The sequence below is a fragment of a genome, unplaced genomic scaffold, assembly GCF_019419815.1.
Source record: "Pyrus x bretschneideri cultivar Hongxiangsu unplaced genomic scaffold, Pyrus_bretschneideri_v1 Contig35, whole genome shotgun sequence".
Classification (NCBI taxonomy): Eukaryota; Viridiplantae; Streptophyta; class Magnoliopsida; order Rosales; family Rosaceae; genus Pyrus; species Pyrus x bretschneideri.
The window spans coordinates 1,778,812-1,794,107 of NW_025999668.1; the positions used below are offsets into that span (position 1 = coordinate 1,778,812).

Here is a 15,296-nt window from a genome sequence, read left to right on the forward strand (position 1 = left end):
CTATTATGCTGCTCATGTAGGGAACTATTGAAGAATAATTTGGTTGTCGATGCTTTATCCATCCAATTCAATGAATTTAGGAAAATCTGAAAGTTAATTTGTGCTTCTCACGGTTAATTTAGGGCATTGTCATTCATGGTTTAAAGGAATAAAAACTGGAAATCGATTTATATGCATATGTGTCTTGTGTGGAGAATGACCCTCTAGCTAGCCTTTCACCTTTAAAACACCTAATTTCATGTCTAACCTATTTAGTTTATGCAATCTGTTTAGTTTAATTAATTTCGTCCAAAACCAATCCCCCTTTAATATTTTGTGTTTGAACTTAGCTACAATATGTTTAAGTCAATTTATATTAGCGTTTTGAGTCAAGTTAAGTTTAAAATTTGTCCAAATACCCCTTTAGTTCTTATTTGTGTTAGTTTAGTTTCAATTCGTCAGAATCTATCCCCATTTAGTATTTTGAGTCTTTTTAGTTTAATTTTCATCCAAATCACTTCCTAGTACCTGTTTTGAGTCCATTTAACTTAGTTTGTGTGTTTTGAGTCTATTTAGCTTGTTTTGAGTTGTTAGAGTCTAGTTTTCTGTTTTTGAGTCTAGTTAAGTGTAATTGAGTCTAATTTGAGTAGATTAGCATCCCTTCTAATCTCCAGCTTAGAACGATCCCTACTTACACATACTACAATTATAGGGTTTAATTTGTGTGTTATTTTATATCATGTCATTATGTTAGCTGGGAGTATCAAGGATGTCTTATTTTTGTGGAGGATGTTGTCATGCCAACTAATCTTGTTCCATTGGATATTGTTGATTTCAATGTCATTCTGGGCATGGATTGGTTACATTACAATCGTGCCAAGTTGGATTGTTATGAGAAGGTTGTCACTTTTCATCGGCCGGGATTGCTTGTGGTTACTTTTGTTGGCGAGCATTGTGGTTTGAGACAGGGTGTTATCTCAATCGTGAGAGCGAAGAAATTGTTAAGGAAATGATGTCAGGGTTATTTAGCACATGTGGTACTGAACAAGGATACTTCTACTCGTGTGGAGGATGTTCGAGTAGTTAGGCCTGGGTTACCACTAGATCTTAAGGTGGAATTCACTATAGATTTAATTTCAGGTACTGATTCTATTTTTTTAATCCCTTATTGAATGGCTCATGCTGAATTAAAGGACTTGAAAACCCAATTACAAGAACTTGTTGATAAGGGTGTTATTCAGCTTAGTACTTCGCCGTGGGAAGCTTTAGTATTGTTCGTGCAAAAGAGAAAAGAAACTCTTAGGCTGTGTATTGATTATCGACAGTTGAATAGGGTGACGATTAAAAATCGTTATCCGTTGCCTCGTATTGATGACCTTTTTGTTCAGCTTCAAAGTGCCTGTGTATTTTCAAAGATTGATCTGAGATCTGGGTAATATCAGTTGAAGATCAAGCGTGAGGATGTTCCAAAGACAACATTTCAAACTCGATATGGTCATTATGAGTTTCTTGTAATGCCATTTGGGTTAACCAATGCTCCAGCTGCCTTTATGGATTTAATGAATCAAGTATTTCGCCTGTATCTTGACAGGTTTGTTATTGTTTTCATCGATGATATTTTGGTATATTCTAAATCTAAGGCGGAGCATATTAGACATCTCACTCTAGTTCTGAAGAGATTGAAGGAACATCAGTTGTATGCTAAGTTTAGTAAATGTCAATTCTGGATGGATCAAGTGTCGTTCTTAGGACATGTGATTTTAGCTTAGGGTATTCTTGTAGACCCTTAAAAGGCAGCTGCAGTAGAGAATTGGGAGCAGCCTCGTACTGTCACGGAAGTACGAAGTTTTCTGGGCCTAACCGGTTATTATCAACATTTTGTGAAAGATTTCTCAGCTATAGCTCTGCCATTGACGAGGTTAACTAGGAATGAAGTTAAGTTCGAGTGGGATGATGATTGTATGCAAAGTTTCCAGCAGTTGAAATATTGCCTCACTCATGCACGTGTTTTAGCACTTCCAGATGATAGTGGGAACTTTGAGATTTATAGTGATGCTTCCTTGAATGGCTTAGGTTGTGTGTTAATGCAGTATGGCAGGGTGATTGCTTATGTTTTGCGACAATTGAAGCCCCACGAGATGAATTATCCTACTCATGATCTTGAGTTGGTGGCCATTGTTTTTGCTTTGAAGATTTGGAGGCATTATCTTTATGGGGAAAAGTGTAAGATTTACACAGATCATAAAAACCTCAAATACATTTTCATGCAGAAAAATCTTAATCTTCGACAGCGGAGATGGATAGAATTGCTCAGTGATTATGATTGCACAATTAAGTATCACTCTAGTCGTGTGAACACGATGGCAGACGCACGTAGCAGGAAATCACGTGGCTAACTTAATGCTTTACATGCTTGCCGTATCCATCTTCTCACAGAATTGAGATCTACTAAAGTTGATTTAGAAGTGGAGGATTGGGAAGAAGCCCTACTTACAAGTTTTTGAGTCAGACCAATCTTGATAAATCGTGTGCTTAAGGCTTAAATGAATGATGAGGAATCTCATGAATTAATTCAGGTAGTTTCAGATGGGAAAAAGAAAGATCTCAGGATTAGGGATTCTGATTGTATGCTGATGCAAGGTAACCGAATGTACATGCCTAATATCGAAGAATTAAAGAAATATATTCTTGATGAGGCGCATATTTCAGCTTATGCGATGCATCTTGGGAGTACCAAGATGTATCACACTATTCAACCTTTCTATTATTGGCCTGGTATGAAAAGAGATATTACTGAGTATGTGAGTCGCTGTGTAGCTTGTCAGCAAGTCAAGGCAGAAAGGAAGAGACTTTTTGGGTTATTACGACCACTTCCCATACCTCAGTGGAAATGGGAAGATATTATTATGGATTTCGTGTACAAGTTATCTCGTACTTGGGTGATAGTGGATCAGCTCACCAAGTCAGCACATTTCATACCCGTTTGAGAAAATTTCTCACTGAGTTAGTTGGTAGAACAGCTTATTTCGGAGATTGTCAAATACCATGGAGTTTCGATTAGTATCATTTCTAATAGGGATCCCAGATTTACTTCTAAATTTTGGGTAGCTTTCCAGGAAGCCCTCGATTCAAGATTGCTTTACACCACGGCTTATTATCCCCAGACGGATGGACAATCTAAGAGAATTATTCAAACGTTAAAAGATATGTTGAGATCCTCGGTTTTGCAGTTGGGAGACGCTTGGCATAAGCGTTTAGCTTTGATCGAGTTTGCTTATAATAACAGTTATCACTCTAGCATTGGCATGTCACCTTTTGAGGCGCTTTATGGTAAACCTTGTCGTACTCCTTTATGTTGGTCTGAAGTTGGCGAAAGAGTGTTGGTGGGCCTTGAGATTGTAGATGAGACTATGCAGAATATTCAGGTGATTAAAGCTAACCTGAAAGCGGCCCAGGATCGACAGAAGAGTATCACCGATGAACATGCCACTGAGAGAGAATATAAAGTTGGAGATTGGGTATTCCTGAAGCTATCACCGTGGAGAGGTGTGGTATGGTTTGGTAAGAAAAGTAAGTTAAGTCCTCGATATATTAGACCGTATCAAATCACTAAGTGAGTTGGTGAAGTTGCCTACAACTTGAGCTACCTCCAGAGTTATCAAAAGTGCACGACGCTTTTCATGTGTCTATGCTTCGTCACTATGTCTCTGATCCATCACACATGATCCCTCCTCAACCACTAGAGATTAACCTATATTTGACCTACAATGAGGAACCAGTGATGATCTTGGATTAGAAAGATAAGGTTATTCGGAACAAGACTATGCTCATGATGAAAGTTTTGTGGAGGAACCATTCGGTCGAGGAAGCCACCTGGGAAACTGAAGAGTGTATGCGAGACCTATATGAACATCGGTTTTATGGTTATTGATGTGTTGGTGATGTGTAGGAACTTCGGGGATGAAATTTTCTTAAAGGGGGGTAGATTGTGACGACCCGTCCCGAATTATTATATATTTTATCCCCAAGTATGTAAAGTGACGACAATGCCCTTGTGGTTTTATGATGTGGATGTACATATGAAGTTTTAAATTATCTTCCTCACTAACATAATTAAATCGTACTCGATGTCACGAACGCATCGACGCAAGTTAGGGTCGAATTGCATTCCTAACAAAAGTATTACGATATTAAGAGCAAGATTGCGTATGATTTAATTTTTGGGTTGCCTATCATATCCACCAGTTATCTTCTTTCTTACAGCCTTAAGCCCAATTAGAATTTTTGGGTTTATTTTATTTCCTTTGGACCAATTAATCAGACCCTAAATCCTATAGCCCAATCGGGGCTTATGACCCCTTTTATTTTGGCCACCCCATGACCACACACGCACACATATACACTTGCAACCCTTCACCCTTTCCTTCATCTTCTCGAAATTTCCCTCGTCTGTACACCATATGACCATTACTCTTAAACTTACCAAAATTTCCATAGATCGACCCTATTGATACTACCATCGTACTCCTCTCAAGGCTACAAGTTCGTCTATACCATTAGGTCGAGGAATAAACGTCGGAAACCCAAGAACTCACGAGCTCCGGCGAGGTGCTTTGTTGATTTGTCGTGATTGTGGACGTTCCACGAAGTTTTAAAGCTTAAGGAAGTTTTTAATCAACTCCATAGAGACCCTAGAGTAGTTTTAGGGTGGAGTTGACGTCGAGATAACAGGATTCACGAAGTTTCAGTTTGTCCAGGGTTTTCCAAGCTTTATTCTGACCACTTTCCATCGTTTTTAGGACCTCAAATAAGTATTGTTGTGTTCTATTCTTCAAGGGTTTCAAATCCATATTAAATTCATGGATTTTAGTTGAAAAATGAAGAAGATATTGAAGTTTGAAATTTTTCTAGAATCCGACATAACAGACGACGGCCTGAGGTGACTTCGGCGAAGCCCACTGGAGAAGGAGGAAAATATTCCATCAACTTTGACGGAATATACTGACTGTGTCAGGTAACTTCATTAGTTTTTAAACAGAATATTCTATTATTTAACGGAATATTCCTTAACGCCGTTAGGGATTCAGTCAGTGTGCCAGGCACATGCTTGCGTGCAGCCGGCGCGTGTGACGTCCAAAAAATATGGGGGTGTTCGTGTTGTTGAGTAGATCACGTTGGTATATTCTAACACCCCATTTAAGCAACGTATGAGGAATTAAACCTAAGTTTTGTTTATGTGTTATCGAATAAACGTTAAATTAGTTATTTCGCATATAGGTGAGACGTACCCTGAGGACGAGCGTGGTCAAGCAAGACTTGGGGGCTACGATCTTGCTACTTACCAGTGAGTGGGCTTTTGTTTTCTATATATGTATATATGCTTACGATTCTCAGAAACTATTTAAAATGAATGTATGTTTTAAATGCCAAGTCATGTGTGCATTACATGTTAGTATTGCATTAGTATAGTTGTGCATAGTATTGGATGAGGCTATGAAGGCCCAGGTAAGCTTCATATGAGTACATTATGATGATATTAGTTGTATTATGTATGGACCATAATAGGTGGTTCCGTAGGTGACCATCAATTATTCGCACAGCCTTCACATGATCGTAGCACTCGAGGGTACTTATTTACACCTAACCCTGTTGTATAGACCATAATAGGTGGTTTCGACTCGTGTGCAGGCATACCTGATGAGCTATAGATTCAGCTGTATAGGTCACATTAGGTGACTCCAGCTAGCATACTATTCTACATTGATTCATATCACCAGACTTGCACATTTTATTGTTGAACATCTTGACATGGCATACCTTTGTTTTCACTGCTTCTAAGCATTGTTTTTATATACTTACGTGTTATTATTTTTTGGGAAATTATACGGGTTTTACAGTGAGGGGTTAATATGTTCATAAGGACAACTGTGTTTTAAAAAGCTTTGTTTTTGCCTACTCACATTTTCTGTTTTGCGCCCCTTCAGGTTTTAGGTAGCTGATCATCCTTGGTGGCTCATGAGTACTTCACGGCAGTTCTGACATCTCTATAAATAAGTAGGGATCTTCTCCTTATTTGTATAATTAGTACTCATTCAGTTTGACTGCACTTGTGATACCTATGCTCTGAAATGTTTGTAGCATGACTAGGTTACTTCCACGCGCACTTCGTATTATCTTTAGTATAGATAAGTTTTAGTTAGTTTTATTTATTTATTCATAATTTCTTATTATCATTTTCACTTCTGTTAAGCACTCGTCACCTTCACGTAACGGTCAGCACGTCTCGACTTTGGTCGGGGCGTGTCATAAAGTACTAAATTAAATAAATACCAAATTACATAAAATACCAAATTATATAAGTACGAAATTACAATCCAAAGTGAATGGAAAATTATGGGATCCGATTTTATAACAAATTCCCTAGTAATCACCATAAAATTTTGCAGTGCTAGGACCCCCTCCACATGTTCCATCGTCTATTGCACGCCTCTTCCGCACGTTCGCTGTTTTCAATGTCCAAAATATTTAGAATTTGGAGACATTCTTTCTAGAGGTTTGTTCATAATTTCATGATCTTGTTGAGACATCATTTCTTCTCTAAGCATCCCCTTTCTTGCCTAAGTAGCTCTCTTTGTCTCTCAGTAACCACATCACATCGCTCAATAGTCGTTTCGTGTCCCTTAATAGTCGCAACTCTAACATGTTCTCTAGCCACATCCCGCACCAAGTTCAGTTCACCTTGGCGAGCAAGTTTTTCCATATGTTTTGTATAATCACTCCTGGAAGACCTCCCTTTTTTTCTTTGCAACCTTGTTACCTTGAGGCCTGAGTGAATGATGAGTCGGTTATGACACTCCTTTAGGGGTCACTTCAGGCACTTCAAATGTGTCGCCTTCCTAAAATGCAAGTCTACTTCTGGCAGAGAGTGTAGAGGGATGTCGTTCATGACAACTTCTGAACCGGCTAGCACAATTTTGTAATTGGGACACTCTTTGACAACATTCCCGATAGTTGAATGATTTGTTTTTGTTTTTTGCATTGTAGGAATCTTGTGCTTGAAGTGTCTATAAAATGTGGGAGAAGACAATATTATAATCAAACTAATAATGTCAATTTGGGTTGGGTGTAATACAAATAAATAAATAAAATATTGTCGCTCGATCCGCTAAATTTTCGCCACTTCGAAGATTAGAAGTAGCTTGAGCAAGGGCGTATTTGCAATAAGTAAGCGATTGGTTAAGTGTTTTCCAATGACATTGAAGAGATTGATCCATTCTTATGGGGCCAAGCTTCCCAAAAAACAAGGTATGAACGGTCTTCCAAACTTCTCGCAAGTGCATCTCATTAGCCGTAATTGGGTCATGAGTAACTTGAACCCAACATTCCCACAACATAACATCTTCAATGGTCGAGCAATTCGAACATGCTTGATTAGCCACTTTTTTGTAAACAAAAGTATATGAAAACTTTGAGAGAAAGATTAGTCAAAAGTATTGAAAATATTGAAATGTGGTGTAAGGTGGAAGATAATAGTTAGGTATTTATAATATATATATATATATATATATAATTTTTTCATTTTTATATATTTTTAGTAATTTTTTATTAACTTAATTAATCTGGACTGTTGGATTACAAAAAAAATTGAAATCTAACAGCCTAGATTTTGACACGGGTCCAACAGTAACATTTTTTATTTTTTCATTTTTTTTTGCCGAAAAACCTAGACCGTTGATCGGTTCACTTGATTTCAAAAAATGACTTAACATTAATGTTTGGGGTGAGAAACTTTCAAATTTAAAAAAAAAAAAAATATGCATAGTGATGAAAAAATGGATCATAAAAAGTTGGATACAAAGGAATAAAAGTGCACGGCGTAACATTACAAAAGTCATATGCCATATAGTACTACGGTCTAGTAATATTCCTCTTTACTTGTAAGCGAGAGGTCTTAGGTTCGATTATCACCAAAGGCAAATTTAAATCGCATTATTGCTAACCCATTGTAAGGCTAAGCGCATCCCTCTCTTTTAGTGTAAATAATATCGTTTGTTAAAAAAAAAAAAACCATTGCAAAAGACATGTGAGAAATGACTTTAAATTTAGAAGTCCCTCACCCAAACCCTAAAGAATATTTTATAGGCATTTCATTAACCAACAAAATATATAATTCTAACAGACTTTAGGGTCTTCAAGTTCGCTACAATATACATCCAAGCTTTACAACATCTAAAGAAAAGTGATTTGTAGTATGAGCTGTGATCTTTAAATTCTACCATTTTGATTGTTGGTAGTTTAATACAAGAGTAAAGTAATAAAACAGTTCAGCACTTTTCAATATCGTTTCCTTTTACCACAGTAACAGAAAAGAACAAACCAAACGAGCTTGCGCTTCTACATTGTATTGTGTTCCCATGTCCATCCCTAACTCCTACAATTGAATCAAAAGAATAAGACGGAAAAAAGGAAAACCTCGAAAACTATTCGCTGAGTGACGCACAAATATACACAAAACTGAGCACCATGCCCTGCAAGGATATAAAAGCCTCATTCATCTTTCGTCCCATTATCGTGTCTCTTGTTCTGCCCAGCTTTGACAAGCAATGTCAAAAGAGCTTCACAAACTTGAGAAGCATCTGCTTCACAAGGGTCGTCTGACAACGACGAATAAACCATCCAGGCATGGTCTAGTTTACAATTCGGCTTCACAACAATAGATCCAGGAACTTTTGCGTCGCAGCATGTGACAAGTCCATCACTCTTCTTGCCATATCTAACCTGCACAAGCTGCGCACAGGCAGCCATAGCTGCACCAAGGGGCATTACCACTGGAAGTTTTGCTGCTTGGTCTGCAGAAAGAGCGGCAGGTCGCTCGGCATGTGCTACACGAGACAATGTAGCTAAAACGGCAGGAGAAATGGCAGCTTCTGTGTGGAATGAAACAACGGGGAGTTCCTTTGGCAATGGGTGTTTCCTCAAAAATTCTCTTCTTTTCTCATAAGTCAAATCTTCCAGGGCATGCAAATCACCCTTCACAGAAGAAGATGACAGGGTATTTCAGATAATTTTGTCTAGGAACCAAATGAAAAATGCTTCACAGAAATAACCTACAATACACGTTTAATGGTAACAGAAACATTCTTGGAATAAAACAATGATAGTAGAAATACCATAACACTGAAAATATGTTTGACTTCTATTGTTTCTTCCACGGATATCACAACTGAAGATTAATATAACTATCATACTTCCGCTAGCATATGAAAGCACAAAAATTGGGTCCTTCACACCATTCAACCCCCATCATGAGAAATACAAAATTAACCCCCGTCACCCACATCTTGTATGGCCATCAGTCCTAGCAGCACTTGAGACTTCAACAAAATTTCATGTGAAGCCAAACACCTCAGTCAATAATATATGCATATTAAGAGTTACACCTACAAATGCACCCTAACACAGGAGCTGAAAGAAAATACAATAACAGAGGCAAGAAATCTCAACATGAAAATGACTCTGGAACAATGAAAAAACTATTTTTCTTTACCGTTGCTTTCCTTAACACCAGATAGTCACATGTACGCATGCACTCCTTACATACCTTAATCACTTTACAGATCACAATCTCCATTAGCTTTCGTAAATTCACATAATCACCAAGCTGTCCCTCTTGCAAGATATCTGTAGCTATTGGGCTACCTCCATATGGACTTTGTGCTAACGCCAAACCGGCAACCTTATCTTTCAAATCAGGCCAATACAATGATAGAGCAGCTGCTGCATCTATTCCCCCTTTGCTATGTCCCCGAAGCAAGGCACGTTTTTCGGAACCCCAATAGAGTTCCTCAATGTATTCTTTTTATCTCCCGAGCATTTTTTTCAACTGAAGCCTGATTGTTGATTATTAACACTTAGTAGAGAATATAATAACAATGTGAAAAAGGATTTTTCTTTAAAAATAAAAAAATACCTCACTATGAATCTTTGCTATATGACAGAGCAAACCCAGCTTTGATAAACTCATTTTTGTGTTTACAAAATACAGTGGTCCATGGGTGCTGAAAAGGCCTAATGATTACAAAAGTAACCAAGCTTCATAAGCGCATAACTATAAGCAAAATGAAGATATAAAATACTCTGGAAGTCCAATCTCCAGACCGCGTATATAGGATTGAAAAGAAAAGCACAAATTTGACAAAGAAAAAACCAAAAATGCTCCGCAATGCACCATCCACATCATACAAGCAAGCCACATCAGTGCAGAAATGGGATGGGAATGGAGATGTTGTTTCTCCTTATCCGTTCCCTGACTAAAGTACTATTATCATTTTGTGTTTATTCGAAAAAATTATACCTGGAACCAACAAACAAACCATCGAGTTTGGCAATCTGTGAACACCATGCCTGGGAAGGGGAGAAAGATTTCCATTAATTCTGGCATCAACATGATAAGAAGATCTATATGCAAACTAAAAATAAAATACAGTATACTACACCTGATATCCCCCAAAATCTCCATGAACCTTTCAGTACCGTCTTCAACGGGTGGCATTGTTGGATCACACTGTAGCCATCCTACATCATCTGCCGACCCACAAACAGTTTTTCACACCCAGTCAATAAGGCTGAAAGCAACACAATAATCACCATTGAAGTTGAAAAGCATGAATGATGCAAAAAATAAAAAGCTCACAGAAATACAAGCTTAAAGATATATCACTGACAAATATATGGCTTGGTTCCAATAAGAGGCCCACTACAGATCCCCCATAGGATACTCTAGTAACAGGCAATAAATCATATTCCTACTTTGTGTTGGGAAGTTGCTGGAGGAGGTAAGCTTTTAGCTGCAAGATAGGCTATCCCATACTATTGACACTTCATGGTTTATAAGGCTATGTAGCTTTCTCAGAAAGCACTGATGCCTACAAATTTATTTTTTGACTTTCTTTCTCTGCTAGTGTTATTCTTACCTATACTTACTGTAATCAGAACCAGAATGCATTTTCCACAATTCCATGTAAAAGTTTTGTTAGCTTCTTGTGGTGCAATAGCCATCAAGATACAGAAATTTCCAGGTCAAGCTTCTTATTTCTCAGTTAGATTATTTATTAATTATTTGGGGAGGGATCGTGCTGGTGGTTAGCATATATGCTCTCTTCCAAATCATTCTTTGAAACTTTAACTCTATTTGTGGAAAGCTGGGGATTGTTAATATAAACTCTCCAGATTGAGTCCACTAGGGAATATTGAGCTAACTTGTATTCCTGACTTCTTGCTTTGGAGTCCTATATAGTCCTCCATACACAGATGTCTTAAGCAATGCAGTAGAATGTTCCTCTCGTCTACTAAGTATTCTTTTCAGATAATATGTTGGTTAATGGTTACCGCAATCAGTTCAAGAAAGATTCTACATTCACATTAATTTTACAAGGATAGGTCACCAATAAGTAGTATGTTAGGAGGAACAAATACCCTTGAAAGATAAGAATACCACTTTGGCCACCATTAGTAGCTTTGATGAGAGCACTAGAGTTTTGAGATGAATCTCCTGCAGAGCCTCTCGCTGTTCCATCAACTACAGAGGGAGCATCTGTTGCAGTACTAGATGACTCTGTGGTCGATGAATGGTTTCCACTAGATGTAGCAAGGGAGGCCCAAGTTGGCCAAGACCAAAATGTCACCAATTCTTGAGCATTTCCATTGGAAACCCCTGAATCACTAGAAGAAGGTTCCAGTGCAAAACAGCAGAAACATTTACCTCGATCAATCAAAGATCCATACCTTATGACAACTCAGAAAAATAGCACCCTCAAGTAAATATAAATTTCACTATAATAATAACTGGTAAGGAAAAATGTGAAAGCAAATACAAAAGGTACATTTGACAAGCTTATTCCAAACGTTTTGCATTATTGAATTATTCTCAGACATGAGAGAAGGTTGAAAGGGATGAACATGGATCAACTACAATATTTGATCAAACGCCAAATTAGAACTCTGCTCTACTTCAAGTTTCAAGGAGTGACTAAGATGTAAGGAAAGGTAAAAAAGGGCCACCCCAAGCCAACACGACTTCCCGCTTTGCGAATAAAAAAGAGCCATGCTAAGTCCTGAACATAAATACAGACTCAGTGGGTCAAATGTCTTATCTGCATGTATTTGTACAAAATATAATTCCATTTTCCAGAGGAATTATAAGAACATGGTAGTTTGCTTGATTTTCCATGATATATATTTTCAAATATTGGCATGGTGCAGCACAAGTAACACTAAGAGAACTGTACTCACGACAAGACCAAAAGAAAAAAAAATCCAACCAATGGAAGTGTACAGAGGGAAGCTATTGCAGCAAATGAATAAGTTCTCCAGGTATATACAGTAATAGCACCACAGTTCATAACCAACTGCCCATCTCCAACTTCTCCACTCCCACTATAGGTTGAGAAAACTTAAAGAAGGATAAACTAGAGAATAAGAAACTCAAACAATCTCGTTATGGAATAAGAATGATTACCAGAATCATCAGTGAAACAGCGTGTAAATAATGAAGTTGTCTGAGAAAGATAAGAGGCAGCATCATTGAGAGTTGGTACTGAAGTAAACAGCTGAGGGATAACCCCGTCATTTCTTAATGTATAATTCTGAGGCTGAAAAAAAAAAAGTTGTTAATATATTAAAGAAAATGATCAAGGACTGAAATTCTGAAGTTTTTCTCTTATGGAGCAATGCGATATAAATAGTGCAATTAACAGAGGACAACACCAAAAGTGGAATACACAACCAGATTCCGGCCACAAAAGCCAACCAGTTGCACTTGCGTCATCCAAAGTTGTCATTTCTAAATATATAACAAGAGTACTTAAAGAATAGAGACTCATAACAAGCAGCAACTGGTGCCCTAGTTTCCAATAACCGAGCTTGCTCGAAACTAATATTGAACTGAGAAACAATACTATATTTTCTGCAAAACCATGTGCGCCAAAAAAGTTGATCGAAATCTCGCAATCTACTCATCATTATCATTTTATACCTTGCGCAAAACCTTAATAATCTCGAGAAAAATCCGATGCAATGCGATTTCAATACTCCATTTTTAACTACTAATTAGAAAGCAATTAGGCACTTAATACTATAATTTCTGCAAAACCATGTGCGCCAAAATAGTTTATTGAAACCTCGCAATCTAATCATCACTATCATTTTATACCTTGAGCAACACCTTAATAATAGAAAAACCGATATCATTACTCCATTTTTAACTACTAATTAGAAAGCAACTACATTCACCTCATAAAATTCATTACCTAAGTGGCTACAGCACAAAAAACATGCCCTAATATTTCAAAATGTAAGTTTTTGAATGTTAAATGTTAATTAATTAATTAAATCAGCTGCAAAAGGAAACACGTTGAATGATAGATAGGTTACCATCAACGTCGTCGTTTCGGTGGGATTGGGCTTTCCATCTTGCATTGGATACCTCAATTTCTGAAAAATTCAAGCAAAAACCATATAGATTCATGTGCCTGAAAAGAAAAGAAAAGAAAAGAAAAGAAAAGAAAACCCCCAAATTTTTGAAATACCAAAAAGTATAGAGATGTCGGTGAAATTAACTTACCAGGATTCCTACTGCGATTGTTCAGAATCAGATTAATATTGGACGAATTGAAAAAAAATCAGAATTGAAGTAGAATTAGGGTTTGGGAAATTTGAAATCATCAAATTATATTCTGCAGCAGAACGTTGGAGAGAAAGAGAGAGAATTGCTTAGCGGCGAAGCAATAAGACCAGAAACGGATCGAAGCTACGTCGTTTCGCGTGGCCTTGTCGTTGTTTTCGCGGCACCGCCCAAAAGCAGTAAACACACTTATGCGTAAGCATACGCATACGATTTTCAAAATTATTCTCGTTACGTTCTAGACTTTTTAATTACTTGAAGAACATTTAGGAGTAAAGGTTTATTGTATTTCTTTTTACTTACAAGTGAGAGATCTTAAGTTTGATTATCGCCAAAAACGAATTTAAACCATATTATTGCTAGCTTATTGTGATGTTACGACCACCCTCTTACGCTTAAAATAGATAATATTATTTGTTAAAAAAAATTACTTGAAGAACATTATTAAAAAAGTTATTATATATATTCAAGTATTAAGTACTGTAGGACCATGATTTTTCATGGCTAGAGTAAGTCTAATCCGAATAATGTTACCTCAGAAGTCCAATCATGAACTTACTAGCTCCAGGCGAAGCTATATCAGACGGAGCAAGGTGCCACCATCATTCTACTATAAGATTACACCACAAGTAATTACAACTCCTAAGATGATGCAATATCTACTTACTAGATATCCTCTAGGATTCTCATCGCTTAGAACGAGGATTCTATCCTAAAAAGGTTTTTCTCCCAATGTATAAATATACTCACCTAAGGTTCATCTATGGTAACGCAATACATACACTTCAATTCTCTTGCTCACTGCTTGAGTCTAAAATCATTCACTAACTTGACCGTTAGAGAGCATTTGGCTGACACCTCCCCTTGATCTAAGGCTTGCTCTGTTGTTTTACTGTTTTGTATGTTGCTCAGGTTTACTCGGATATAGCGCAATGTTAGAAGCGGTTGTCACTGCATCATCCTTTCAATTGAGATAATTATTTGTCACATTGGTCCTCTTTTGTGATGTTGCTGATCTATTAGCTTTATTTGAAGCACATTGAAAGACAATGTGTGATGACATTTCCAAAAACATGCTTAATGCTTTTGGTTTGCAAGATATCTTTAAATACCAAGATGAACTTAGAACTTCTCTTTTGTATAAGTTAGAAAAATTGTTTGCAATTTAAAATAGTTCTCTATCGAAGCATCATCTATCACAACCAAACAATTTGATGATGGATATACTTAAGAATAGGAGTTTTGGAGAAGAGTTGAGTTACGACATTGAGTCATTGAAATAGAAGCACTCGCTCCTAATTGGTCATTTAAACAAAGAGCAAAAATATGTTTATAACATCATCATGGAAATAATTAAGAACAACAAATCTGACCTTTTTTTGTACATGGTCATTGTGGAACAGACAAAACTTTTTTGTGGACCACCATTATAGCTAGAATTAGATCACAAAATCAAATTGTTTTAGCGGTAACTTCATTTGGAATTGCCTCCCTCTTGCTTTCTGGTGGAAGAACGACTCACTCTAGATTTAAAATTCCTATTAACGTTACAAATTGTTTGGCTTGTGAAATTAAAAACTGAACTCATCATGTAAAATTAATTAGTGATGCTGCTCTCATTGTTTGGGATGAAGCC

The 15,296-nt window shown here is 37.1% G+C and overlaps 1 pseudogene; it reads right to left on the reverse strand.

The window, feature by feature from the left end:
• Positions 1-7,556: 7,556 nt before the first annotated feature.
• Positions 7,557-13,828, reverse strand: LOC125480658 (annotated as a pseudogene).
• Positions 13,829-15,296: the final 1,468 nt, after the last annotated feature.